We start from the raw sequence: 13,261 nt of genomic DNA, 5'->3' as shown, positions 1-13,261 counted from the left end.
AAAAAAAAAAAAACAAAAAAAAAAATAAGACAGTCATATCTAGTTACATAGAAGGAAATAGCTGTAATTGTTCAGAATAAGCCTGGAGTCCTAATATCCTACTATTTGGGGGCAGTTAACCATGCTCCAAGTGTTGAAAAGCTTCTTGTTGCATTTTGACCAGCTGCTGCTTCTCTTCTCTCTTCCTCCTCCTCTTCTTTCCTCTTCCCTCTTTCCCCCTCCTCCTCTTCTTGTCTTCATGTATCCCAGCTGGCGTCAAACTTGCTTACTTTGTAGCTGAAGATTCCTTTGAACTTCTGATCCCTGTGTCTCTGCCTCCAGATTGCAGGGATTACAGGCACTTGCCACTGTGTCAGACTTCATGTAATTATGTTATAAGGGAGTACACCTTCAGCCCCTTACTCTGTAGCAGTTTTGGAGTTTTTGTTTTTTGAGATAGAGTTTCTCTGTGTAGTTCTGGGTGTCCTACAATCTGCTCAGTAGGACCAGGCTGGCCTCAATCTCTGAGATCCACCCGCCTCTGCCTCCCAAGTGCCGGGATTAAAGGTGTGTGCCACCACTCCACTGCCCAGTTTGTAGCTTTTTTAAAAAAATAAACATTTTGGGATGTGTGTGTGTGTGTGTGTGTGTGTGTTGGTACTAGGGGAAAAAAAATAAAGGTTGTACTTATTATACCATTAAGCTATACCGCTATACCCAAAATTAAGCATAATATTCTGTGTAGTTTTCTTTTTGAGATTGAGTGTTGCTCTGTAGACTAGGCTCGTGTGAATTCACCATCCTCCTACCTCTACCTTATGAGTACAGAGATGGGCATATGTCACCATACCTACCACCAACCCTAGTCTTTTGAAAAGATTTCTGAAAAAAAAAAAAAGGATTTCTGTAGGGTAGCTAGCAATTCCCTCAAGCTTTCCTACTCCTCACTGCAACAGCAGTAAGTAAGTATTGAGGTTACAGGCATGTACCACCATGCTCAGCTCATATATATTTTTCCCCTAAGATTTGAGTGTGTGTTCATGTTTGTGTGTGTAATTACATGTGGTTGTCAGATCCCTTGGGGCTGGAGTTATAGGAAGTTGTCAGCCACCAGATATGACACTTGCTGGGAACTGAACTCTGGTCCTCTGCAAGAAAAATTACTCTGGATTTTTTAGGGGGGAAGGGGAGTGTCAGGGGTGTGCGAGTATAAGACAGGACTTCTGCCTTGAAATTCATTCTGTAGATCAGGCTGGCCTCAAACTCAGAGGTCTGCCTCTGTTTCCCAAATGCTGGGATTAAAGGTGTATGCTACCACTGCCAGGCAACCCCTCTGTATTTTTAAATAATGTAAAAAAAAAAATCAGTATTAAGAGACGGTCTAATAATATTAAGAATCCCCCCAAAAAAGGAATTCTTCACCTTTATGGATCAGTAACTCTTATAACTCCATTGGGATTGGTTTTACAGAGGGAACAGATACTGTTTTCAGAGATGTAAAGTTACTTATTCAGCCAGTCAGTTCAGAGCTCATCAACTTCCATTAATTTGAAGGATCCTGAGCAAAGTGAATGGGCAGAGGCAAGAAGATTCTTAAGACGAAAGCCAGAGCTCCTGCTGGCTCTAAGAGGAGTGGGAGCTGATGAAGGCATTTGTCAACCCTACTCAACACTGTCCAATGTACAGGGGTTAATGACTGCTAAACTTGCAGAAAATGGTCAGTGGATGGCCATCATGGCCAGTGATGACTCATTATCAGCATCAGACATGGTAGCCTCCTAGAGGAGTCATCATTGAATCAGCCAGCTCATTGTTACCACCCTTTGTGAAGTATACATTCTGTCCTCCAAATTCTTATTTCTGAGCATTTGGGGGAGGTAAAAAATTATGTTACTAGTGGGGAAAGGGCTTTAGCTCAGTTGGTATAGTGCTTGCTTAACATCCACAATGCCTGAGGTTTCTTCCTTAATATTGCATAAATTGGGTGTTTTGGTCTACACCTGTAATCCTCAGTTATATAGTAAGAATGATGCTAGCCTGTAACAAATTAAACCATATCTCAAAAATGTTATGCCAAGTATGGTGTTACACACCTTTAATCCAGCACTCAGGAAGCAGGCACACCCCTATGAATTCAGAGCTATATATAAACTTGATCTAAATATAAGCCTGTCTCAAGAAAACAAATGTCAGTATTTAACATTTTTACATGTATTTCCTTTTTATTACCATTATGTTTTCAGACAGGGTTTCACTATGTAGACCAGGCTGACTTTGAACTCAGAGATCTACCTGCCTCTGCCTCCTGAGTGTTGAGATTAAAAGTGTGTGGCACCATGCTTTGACTTAAATTATGTGTAAATAAGTGTGTGTGTGTGTGTGTGTGTGTGTGTGTGTGTCTGCATGTGAATATGTGGACATGACTGCAGGTACCTACAGAGGCCAGAGGCATCAGGTTCTCCAGGAACTTGAGTTAACAGCTGTGAGCCGCCTGATGCAGGTTCTAGGAACCGATCTCACGTCCTCTGCAAGGGCAGAAACTTTTAATCACTGAGCCATCTCTCCCAACTCCTATTTTTCTTTTTCAATTTACTTTTAAATTTTACTTTATGGGGAAATGTCTTACCTGTATTTATATATGGCACTACCTATGTGCAGTGCTCTCAGACACCAGAGGAGGGTGTCAAATTCTCTGGGACTAGAGTTACAAATGGTTGTGAGCTGCCATGTGGGTGGTGGGAACTGAACTCAGGTCCTCTAAAAGAGCAGCCATCCCTCTATTTTTTTTCCCCAGAAGTAGACTAGGGGCTACTGAGATGGCTCAGCAAGTAAACACATTTGCCTCCAAACCTAATGATCTAAGTTTGATCTCTGGGCTCATATGGTGGAAGAGGAAGAAGACAACAGACAACTCCTGAAAGTTGTCCTCTGATGTCCAAAAAAAAATGTAGAAAAATTTTAAGTAGACTGGGACTTGATAGTTTAATTAATAAAATGTTTTCCTTGAAACACAAGGACATGAATTAAATCCCAGAACTCACATAAAATAGCTGGGCATAGGGCCAGCAAGATAGCTCAGTGGGTAAAAGGTGTTTGCCAACAAACCCATAAATTCTCCTCTGACCTCCACTTGGGTACTGTGGCACACTTGAGCCACTACAAAATAAAATAAATACATGTGATTAAAAAGAAAAAAAAGGTGGGGCCAGGTATACTGGTGAACACCTTTAATCCTGGCACTCGGGAAGGGAAGTGAGGGGAAGCAGAGGCAAGTGAATCTCTGAGTTCGAGGCAAGCCATCTGACATTAACCTCTGCGCTCTATATCCATGCACACATAGAAAAGCCCTTGGCTGTAGAGGGATCCTGGAACAAGGGGACTCCATGTGAAATCTAAGGAAGTCTGATTAACCTTTAGTTCACAATAGCATTGTTTTTGAAGAGTCAGTTCTATCATGCTAATGTAAGATTTTCATAGTAGATGAGGCTGAGTATGCTTGGTTTCAGAACCTTTCCACATTCTCTATGCAGTTGTTCTGCAACCTAAAAGTATTGTAAAATGAGAAGGTGGAAGCTGGAGAGATGGCTTTGGTTAAGAGCTCATAACTATCTGTAACTACAGTTCTAGAGGATCTGAAGCCCTCTTCTGGTGTCTAGGTACCAGGCACTATTGTGGTCAATAGACATAAATGCAGACAAAAGACTCTTAAAATACAAAACATTAGCCAGGCAGTGTTGGTGCACACCTTTAATCCCAGCACTTGGGAGGCAGAGGCAGGCGGATTTCTGAGTTCGAGGCCAGCCTGGTCTACAGAGTGAGTTACAGGACAGCCAAGGCTACACAGAGAAACCCTGTCTCAAAAAAGAGAAAAAAAAAAAAAAAACAACAACATTGTTGTATAGTGGAGCACACCTTTCTTTAATCCCAGCACTTGGAAGGCACCAGCTAGTGGATCTCTTGTGAGTCTTATGTGTTCTAGGTTAGCCAGAGCTACAGAGTTAGACACTGTCTTAAAAAAGAAAAAAGCGAGGCAGTGGTGGCACATGCCATTGATACTAGCACTCAGGAGGCAGAGGCAGGTAGATCTCTGAGTTTGAGGCCAGCCTGGTCTACAGAGGGAGTTCCAGGACAACCAAAGCTACACAGAGAAACCCTGTCTCAAAAAATCAAAAACAAACAAAAAAAATTTAAAAGATTCTCAGGAAATTTAAAACATTTATTTACTTATGTATTGTGTGTGCATGGATTCAATAGTGGCCATTCAAAAATCAGAAAACACATTATCAGAATTGGTTCTATTCTTCTACCAAGTAGGATCTCGGGAATAAAGGCTTAGTGGGAACACCCTTTACTCACTGAGCCACCTTACCAACCCTGTGGGTTTTGTTTGTTTGTGTGGTTTGCTTTTTGACAGTTGCTAGAGATCAAACCTTGCTATTAAGTGCTTAGTTGCTAAGAACTTGGCTATTTTTCTTTGTGTGTGGTATAAGGATAGAACTGAATGAGGGGTTGATGCATGTTAGGCCAGCACTAACTGAACTCTTAGTTTAGAAAACCTAGAAAATCCCTTTCCCAAAGGCATCCTTTTTCCCTGGTTCCCATTAGCTATGTACAGCCTATGAACCTCAACTTGTCCATCTTTCTTTTTCATATTTGTAGTAGTGGGACTTGAACTCAGAACTTAATGAATGCTAGGCAAACACTCTGCCACTACATCTACAATTTACCCATTCTGAAGTAGTGAAATGACTGCTTGAGTGTTGGCTCAGTGGCTAAGCACACTTGCTCTTGCAAGTACCCTGATTCGAATCTCAGTACCCACATGAGGGCTTTCCTTCTCCTTGGGCAGACATGCATGTGGTGCACAGATATAGGTGCAGGCAAAACACTCACACATAAATAATAAAGTAAATAAGGAAAAAAAAGTGAAATTATTATTATTAGGGGGGTCATGTAAAGAGGAACCATAATAGGTAAGTGCTTTACTAATGAGCTACATCATTACTCTTTCTGGCTTCTTTTTGTTTTGAGACAAAATCCCATGTTGGCTTCAGCTATCTAGCCAAGACTAATCTGGGACTTTTTCTTTTGTTTGTGAACCAGGGTCTCACTATTTAGACCTGACCCATACCCTGCTGTGCAGACCAGACTGGCCTCAAACTTAGAGATCTACTCACCTGTCTGCCAATGCTGGGATTAAAGGCTTTACTACTACACCAGGCAGGACCTTGAATCTCTTTATTCTCTTACCTCTATTGCCCAATACTGGGATTACCAAGGAATAATATGCCAGATATTCAACTCAGAATTTTTCTACATGTGACACAAGGATTAGTTACAACTTAGTTACATCCCTAGTGCTGCCTCATTTATAATCTTTTGAACCACAGCCAGTTTAATTTTGCTAAGTTCTGTGCTAAGCAACCTGTATTTACATGCATTATCCCATGTGTCACATACACCTGTGTCTACTAGGGTCCTCATTTCCCTTGTTTCCCCACTAGAAACAGACTATATCTAAGCCATAGGATGCCTAAGCAGTGGAGGACTCTGGTGCCAAACTTTCAGCCCATGTTCTTTATCGACTCAGACTCCCCCTTCTTTCTGCAACCTGAGATAGACTCTGCCCACCTCAGAGCCAATTTTGAAAGATATGCTTCCCACACAAACTGCATGTAGGTTAGCATTTTCTTTCATCACACTTCTCAAAGACTCCTTCTGGAGTTTCTAATCAAAAAGGCATCTCCAGGAAGGAAAGCAAGCATTTAAAAAGTACATTTTATTTATGTGTGTGCAGGCATACATGCCATAGGATATGGAGGCCAGAGGACAACTATGGGAATTGATTCTCCCCTTCCATCATTGTGCCTCTGCCTCACAAGTGCTGGGATTAAAGGCATGGGCCACCACTGCCTGGCCTCACTGTACTGAATTTAAGCCTCTGTGGCATGAGCTTTTATCCATGGAGCTGTCTCATTCCCCTTTCCTTTTTTGAGACAGGGTTTTATGTGTAGCTCTGGCTATCCTAGAACTCCCTCTGTAGACCAGGTTAGCCTAAAACTCATGGAGATCCACCTGATTCTGCCTCCCTAGTTTTAGAATTAAAGATGTGCATCACCATGACTGGCTGTGGGGATACATTTTGCCCAGCACTCAGGAGACAGAGGCACACAGATCTCTTGTGAGTTTGAGGCTAGCATGGTCTATATAGAGAGTTCTAGAATAGTCACAACTATATAGTGAGACATGTCTCAAAAAATAAAAAATAGAGCAAGAAGCTAGATGAAATTATTAAAACTCCACATCTTGGTGGTGCTAGAGAGATGGCTCAGCCAGTGGTGAAGAGGACTCATGCATATGACCTGTATTCATTCACATAGTACCTCATAACCCTCTACAGAACTCCAGCCACAGGGGAGGCAACACCCTCTTCTGGACTCTTCTGGTACTATATGTGTACCTAGCAGCAGGTACACATATAGTATGCAGGCATATATGCAGGCAAAACACCCACTTACATAAAACAAGTGAAAAATTTTATGTTAAAATCCAACAAAAAACTCCATCTTAAAGCACAAGTAGCTCATGTCTGTAATTACAGCACATGGGAAGCAGATGACATGATGAGTTCAAAGCTATTACAATTAAAACAATTAACAGGTGGGTGTAGTGGTTATCTCAGAAGTCAAGAGGTAGAGCAAGGAGGGGGTAGGAGTTCAAAATCATCCTCAACTACACAGCAAATTCAAGGCTAGTCTGGCTTACATGAGACCGTGTTTCAAAAAAAAAAATGTGGCACTGGGTAGGTGTGTCAGTGAGTAGAGCACCTGCTGACAAACATGAAGACCTGAATTTGGATTCCTACCACACATAGCTGCATCCCAGCTCTGTGCTGGCCAGCCAGCCTAGCTGAAGTGCAAATTCCCTCTCACAAAATAAAGCATAGCCAGGCAGTGGTGGCACACGCCTTTAATCCCAGTACTTGGGAGGCAGAGACAGGCAGATTTCTGAGTTCGAGGCCAGCCTGGTCTATAGAGTGAGTTCCAGGACAGCCAGGGCTACACAGAGAAACCCTGTCTCGAAAAACCAAAAATAAAATAAAATAAAGCAGAGCCAGGCGGCACTTGGGAGGCAGAGGCAGGCTGGAGACCAGCCTGGTCTACAGAGTGAGTTCCACGACAGCCAGGGCTATACAGAGAAACCCTGTCTCTAAAAAACAAAAAGTTAAAAATAAATAAAGCAGAACAGGGCCAGTGGTTAGCACTGACTGCTCTTCGTAAGTCCTGAGTTCAATTCCCAGCAACCACTAGGTGGCTCACAACCATCTGTAATGGGATCTGATACCACCTTCTGGCATGTCTGAAGAGAGTAAAACGTGTACTCCTATACATAAAATAAATGTTTGTTTGTTTGTTTGTTTTAAAGAAGAAGCCAGGCAGTGATGGTATAATGTGCATGAGTCTTGATACCATAATACTAAGTGAATGAAGCCAGTTATAAGATTAGGTGGATTATGTAAGAATTTTATCTGAAGTTGTCATTTGACTTTTGAACTATAAAGTTATTTGGAGACTGGGTTTCACTATGTAGTCCTGGCTAGCCTGCAACTTGCCATGTTGACCAGGATGGCCTTACAGGTGATTATGAGCTGCTACATATATGAGTGCTGGGAGCTGAACCTATGTCCTTTGCAAAAGCAACAAATGCTCTTAATGGCTGAACCATCTCTATAGTCCTTTAATCATCCCCTCTCCTACATTGTCTCATATATCCTTTGCTGGCTTGGAACACAGTATGTAGCTGAGGATGACCTTGAACTCCTGACACCTCTTAGTGCTAGAATTAGAAGCATTCACTATTGCATATATTTTTAATGTAAAATTTAGAAAAAATATATTTGTGTATATTGTGTATATGCCTGCATGCATGTGCATGTCTGGCACCAGAAGAGAAGACATCAGATTCCCTGGTACTAGTATAAAGACTGTTGTGAGCCTCCATGTGGGTGCTGGGAACAGAACCTGGATCCTCTGCAATAGTAGTTAAGTACTCTTAACCACTAAGGCATGCTTCTAGCCATTAAAAAATTATTTTGTGTATGTTCACAAAGTACAGATACAGAGACATCAGGTCTCCAGGAGCTGGAGATACAGGTGGTTGTGAACTCTTTGACATGGGGGTTAGGAACCAAACCAAATGGTCCTTCTGGAACTGCAGTATGTGCCCTTAATTGCTGAGCTATCTCTCCATTCTCATATATCTACTTTGATGTAGTGCTGGGGATGGAACTCACCTCGTTCATGGAGTAAAACACTCTGCTGAGTGGGCTCCACCCCTAACCCTCCTCCTTCCATCAGCTTACTCTAATCGTCTATCATTGTAATACTCTGAACCAGGACTATACCAAAGCACCTGGTATGGGGTACACAGTTGCACTTTTAGTTACAAGCAAGAGTCAAAACAGTCTGCTTTTGTGCTGAGCTTCAGGTCACTCACTCAGACCCACCCACACAGTTTTACTGTCTGGTTCTGAAGTGACCTCAATTCTCTCTTTTTTTCCAGACAGGTATGTAGCTCTGGCTGTCTTGGAACTCTCTTTGTAAATCAGTCTGTACTCAAACTCAGAGATTTGCCTGCTTCTTGAGTGCTGGCATTAAAGGCATGTGTTACAAGGCTCTTCTAATATATAGGCTCTAGAAATTGAACTTTGGGGGCTGGCGAGATGGCTCAGCGGTTAAGAGTACTGACTACTCATCTGAAGGTCCTGAGTTCAAATCCCAGCAACCACATGGTGGCTCACAACTATCTGTATGTAATAGGATCTGATGCCCTCTTTTGGGTGTGTGAAGACAGCTACAGTGTACTTACATATAATAAATAAATACATCTTAAGAAAAAAAATGGAACTTTGGTCCTCAAGCAAAATCTTTACTGAGCTATCTCCTTAGTCTCTTCAAAAAATTTTTTCCTTAAATACTTGAACTAGGTACAGTGGCAGATGTTTATAATCCCAGCACTAGAGAGGTGAGGCAGGAGAATCTGGAATTTAACAATATCAACATGGGCTATACATAGCATCTAAAAAGCAAACAAGGAAGGAATGTATCTAGCTCAGTTGGTCTAGTACCTTTCTATAGAGTACAAATCCCTGAGTATATACCATAGCCCTGGAAAACTAGGCATGGAGGTGCTACAGGTTCAAGGCCAGCCTGGTCTATATGGAGAGTTCCAAGCCATCTAGAGCTACATAATGGGAGAGCCTATCATATAGATAAAAAAAGGCTATTCAGGATCACCCTGGGCTATAGATTGAGGTCAAGGCCATCTAACCTATAAGTAATTCTGTTTTAAAAACAAACCAAAAACCTATATTTTACAAATAAGGACATAGCACAGGCATAGTACAATGTTCAGGGGCTAGAGGGATGATGGCTCAATAGTTAAGAGCACTGACTGCTCTTCCAGAGGACCCAGGTTCCTAATACCCACATGACAGTTCAAAAACATCTGTAATTCCAGTCTAAGGGGATCTGATGCCTTCTCTTGTGGTCTCCAAGAGCACTGCATGCACAGGGAGCACAATATACATGCATAAAAAAAACACCCATACACACAAAATAAAAATATTAACAAGTAGTAAATTGCTTTGGATTCAGGATTACAGACAAGGCATGGTAATGCATGCTTTTAATTCCAGCACTGGGAAGGCAGAAACAGGATCTCTGTGAGATTGAGAACATCCTGGTCTATCTAGTATATGCCATAAACTATAGTATATAGTAGACTATATGATGTAAATAGTGAGATCCTGTCCTAAAAATACCACCCCAGGGCTGGAGAGATGGCCCAGCAGTTTTACTGCCTGCTCTTCCAGAGGTCCTAAGTTCAATTCCCAGCAACCACATGGTGGCTCACAGCAATTTATATTGCAGGATATTTGATCACACTGTGAACCTAGAGATTGTGTTATTTACTGTTTTTAGTCATGGTATGGCTCAGCCTTAGCACATACTTTTAATCTAAGAGCTTTCTACTTGAATATTTAAACAGGATTAAATAAAGTCAACCATAGGTCAGAAGTTGGAGTAAGCAACCAATTGACAAGAAAGTCAATTTTTTATTTTTTTTCAAGACAGGGTTTCTCTGTGTAGCTCTGGCTGTCCTGAAACTCACTCTGTAGACCAGGCTAGCCTCAAACTCAGAAATCTGCCTGCCTCTGCCTCCCAAGTGCTGGGATTAAAGGCGTGTGCCACTACCGCTGGGCTGAACACAGGATTATTAAGAAAAAAACCATAATTAGAGTTGGAAGAATAGATAGAGACACAGGAGTAGAAGGGAGGGGGACCAAGTTTGAAGAAAGTTGTTTGAGGTGTCATGACAGTGGGGCATTCCTGTTGGGATGTAGGCTGAGGAGGAAGGTCAGGTGGGTGCTTTTCCTGCCTCTGATCTAGCAGGCTTTTACCCTAGCAGGTGGCTCCTGAGTCTTCATTTGTAAAACTGAACAATTGAGATTTTGTTTAAAAACAACACACCTATAATGAGATCAGATGGCCTCTTATGTCATGCAAGCATACAAGCATATAGAGCATTCATATACATAAATCTCAAAAAATAACAAAACAAAACAAAAAACCCACCACCCCAAAGACTGAAGATTTTATAGTTATCAGCTGAATATGGTGGTATTGGGAACTTAAGGCAAGAGGATTGGGAATTTGAAATCAGCTTGGGCTATGAAGAGATTGTCTCAAAAGAATTAAAATTTGTTTGTTTTTTGAGACAGGGTTTCTCTGTGTAGCCCTGACTGTCCTGGAAACTCAACTCTGTAGACCAGGCTGGCCTTAAACTCAGAAATCCTCCTGTCTCTGCCTCCCAAGTGCTGGGATTAAATGTGTGTGCCACCAATGCCCGGCATAAGAATTAAAATTTGTATTTTTTTTAATTAAAAAACTTTTTTAATTTTTTACAAGGTTTTACTATGTAGTCTTGGCTGTCTTCGCATTCACTATGTAAATCAGGTGGCCTTGAATTCACAAAGACCCCCTGCCTGTGCCTCCTAAATGCTCAGATTAAAGATGTATACCATCAAAGTTGGCCAAAGATTACCTATGCCACCTGATGTGATACTGGGAATGAAACTCTGGAAAAGTAGCATGTACCCTAAACTGCTATCTGTCCCCCCCCTACACACACACACACACACACACACACACACACACACACACACACACACACACACATGCTCACGCGCGCGCGCACGCGCACACACACAGTCTCATGTAGTTTTGGCTGGCTTCCAACTCAAGAGATCTGTGTTTCTGCCTCCCAAGATTAAAGGCAGTGTGTTACCATACCTAGTACTGTGTGGTGTTTTGCCTGAATGTTTGTCCTCTGTGCGCCTGCCATATTCCTTTCTGGTGCCCCCGGAGGCCAGAAAAAGTTACGGATGAGTGTAAGCTGGCATGTAGGTGCTAGGAATAGAACCTGGGCCTTCTGGAAGAGCAGCCTCTTTCTATTTGTTTTTTGTTATGGTTTCTGTGTAGCCCTGGTTATCCTGGAAATTTCTGTATAGACCATGCTGGAATTGAACCCAAGACATCTCCCTGCTTCTGTCTCGGCAGTGCAGGGATTACAAGTATATGCTAAACCTGTGCTCTGAATTGTGGAGCCATCTCAACAGCCCCCAAATATTCTTAGCCTTTTTGTTTGTTTATTTCTCGACAGTTTCTCTGTGTAGTTCTGGCTGAACTAGACCTTTTTTTATAGACTAAGCTGGCTGCAAACTCATAGAGGTCTGCTTGGCTCTGTCTCCCCAGTGCTGAGACTAACACATGCACCACTACTGGCACACCACCACTGGCACACTAGTAACACACAATGCACTGCCCTGGCATCTTAATGTTTATAATAGCTACTGTGCTGGGCTTGTTCTAGCAAAGTCCACTTCCTTGTTCTAGCAGCCTCTCTATGGGAATTAATTCGGGCCTAGTTTTCCTTAAATACTGACAATTCTTTCTGGAGTTGCCCTGAGCATGGATCGAAGCTTGCAAAGAGAAATCAATGGGGCTGGTGGCTAGGAGGCTAGATAAAAAAAGGCAGCTCTTAAATTCTTTGCATTCTCAACACCCACATGGCAGCTCACAGCTATCCTAACTCCAGGTTCAGAGAATCCAACATCCTCTTCTGGCCTCCTGGAGCACTAGGCATACACAAAGTGCTTTAATTTTCTTCACACAGTATGTTTGTTGGTCTTTTCTTATTAACAGAATGCCAAGTGCCAGGTAGGCTAGGGTTTGCTTATCCTGTCCCCTGCTACTAGTTTAGTGTTCTGCACAATGGATGGAGTCAATAGTGGTTTACAGGAAAAAAGGCAGCTCATTGAGTTGGGTGCTGGTGAGAGGTAGAAAAAGGGGGAGGTGGAAATCAGGCATATGAGAGCACACCACAGGGGATATCACAAGTGTATGTGGGAAGACACTTCAGAAAGGTTGGGCATACCCTGGTAGGTATTTTATTAAATCAAATATGCTGGCCAAAACCTATAATCCCTGCACTTGGAGGGTAAAGGCAAGATGACAAAGGCCAGCTTGGGGTGAGTAACTTAGTAAGACCATGCTTGAACATGAAAAAACAAGCTAAGTATAGAATGGAGGTTACAAACTGGTTCACAGGATCAATCTCCCCTTTCAAAACATTCCAAGCAGTCAGAAAAATAACTGGAGGAATCAAGATCTGAGAACAGTGGTTTTCTGAATCAGTGTGTAGTTTTGTATTTTTCCTCTATCACTACATGCCCTCAGGTTTCTAATTTTCTTTACCTTTGAAGCATATCTTCCCTAACTTGTTTTACAGGTACTAAGGATCCTTCCAACCCAAGGCTTTGCATATGCTGGAGAAGCATTCTACCAGTGAACTCTATCTCCACCTTGTCACTTTTCCTTGCTATTTAACTGTGCAGCCATGGTGGCTGTGAACCCATATTTCCTGCCTTTGCTTCCTAAGTGTTGGTTTTACTTATTTATTTGCTTTTAATGTTTTGTGTCAGGGTCTCTGAACACAAGAGAACTGTCACCTCTGCCCCCCAAGTTCTAAGATTAAAAGCATGTGCCTCCACTTACATCTTAATTTTTGAGAGTTTCTCTTTGTAGACTAGGCTGGTCTTGAACTCAAGAGATCTGCCTGTTTCTGCCTCTCAAGTACTGGAAGTAAAGGCAGTGTGCTACCATGACTGGCTAGTTTTTTTTTTTTTTTAATCATACATTTAAAAAAAGATTTTTGTGTG

This window comes from Mastomys coucha, unplaced genomic scaffold, assembly GCF_008632895.1.
Source record: "Mastomys coucha isolate ucsf_1 unplaced genomic scaffold, UCSF_Mcou_1 pScaffold21, whole genome shotgun sequence".
NCBI classification, from domain to species: Eukaryota; Metazoa; Chordata; class Mammalia; order Rodentia; family Muridae; genus Mastomys; species Mastomys coucha.
The sequence above is the reverse complement of the archived record's forward strand: the minus strand, read 5'-3'. Positions refer to the sequence as shown.